The following is a 1,085-nucleotide window of genomic DNA, read 5'->3' on the forward strand; positions in this document are numbered from 1 at the left end:
TACGGGAAATGCTATCTGGTAGATAACAATTCTCTTGTAATTGTATTAACATGTCCCTTACCACCGGGTCTTGTAAAAAAGCAAGAATAAAAACACAGATGACAACTGCAAATCAAATCATTTCCAAGGGAATCCGAGATGACAAAGCAGAACCCGTATTTCTCAATTTCTGTCTGCGTCGACTTGTTGTCTAGCAACTCGTGCGCCTTTTCACATTCAGTGAAATACCCAGCCAAGCGCATTGCTCCATCGCGTGCACACACACAGCTTGATCCGAGATACAGAGACAGCCAAGTAAGACTTTCTGATTCCTCCTGATGCCCTCATTTTAAATACCAGAGTCTATTTTACAAGGCAAACTATTCCTTCCTGATCAATCGTAGTGTCAGTGAAATCTTCCTAAACTCTGATGCACATAACCACCTCCTATATTTGAAAGCATCTTCAGGGCAACTGGTATCACATCAGTAATTTTCAAGAACGGTCACCGGGGTGCAGCGTCTGCAAGCAGAGTCCCCTAAAGGGTGCTGCAAAGTCCGTCTCAGATTGAAGACTCCGCTGCGTTTCTCTTCCTTCCCGCACATGTGCACGAACTGTTTGTTCAACACAGCGCGGTAAGGTTTAGGAGCTGGATCGCCTTTCCTGGGGAAACCCACGTAGGAGCAGTCGTAGTCAGCAGCTGTTTGTTAAGAAGGAGCAAGGACGCTGCCGCTCACTGCACTGGTGTTGATCTTGTGGCTGCAGTTGTCACGGTAGTTCCAGACTAGCAGGTTATTCCAGAAATTCCAGCATAGGAGAACACTATCTGCAAGCAAAAACTGGACTTCCTGTTTCTTTTTGTTTGTGAAGCAAGAACTGAATAGGAAGGGATGGGGGTATATGGAAAGAGAAAAATGGGCGTGAAAAATGAGAAAGACCGAGAGCACTGCAGCTCAGGGACTAGGGAGCCAGTGTATTTTGTACGGTGTCTTTCAATGTCTCCTCCACAGGGATGAAGGGACAACAGGTAACGCAAATTCCTCCGCTCCAGCACGTCTGGGAAGGAGAGAACGTCACCACATACTGCAGCTCCTCAGGCACTTGGA

Source organism: Octodon degus, unplaced genomic scaffold, assembly GCF_000260255.1.
Source record: "Octodon degus isolate 3935 unplaced genomic scaffold, OctDeg1.0 scaffold00587, whole genome shotgun sequence".
In the NCBI taxonomy this organism is placed as follows: domain Eukaryota; kingdom Metazoa; phylum Chordata; class Mammalia; order Rodentia; family Octodontidae; genus Octodon; species Octodon degus.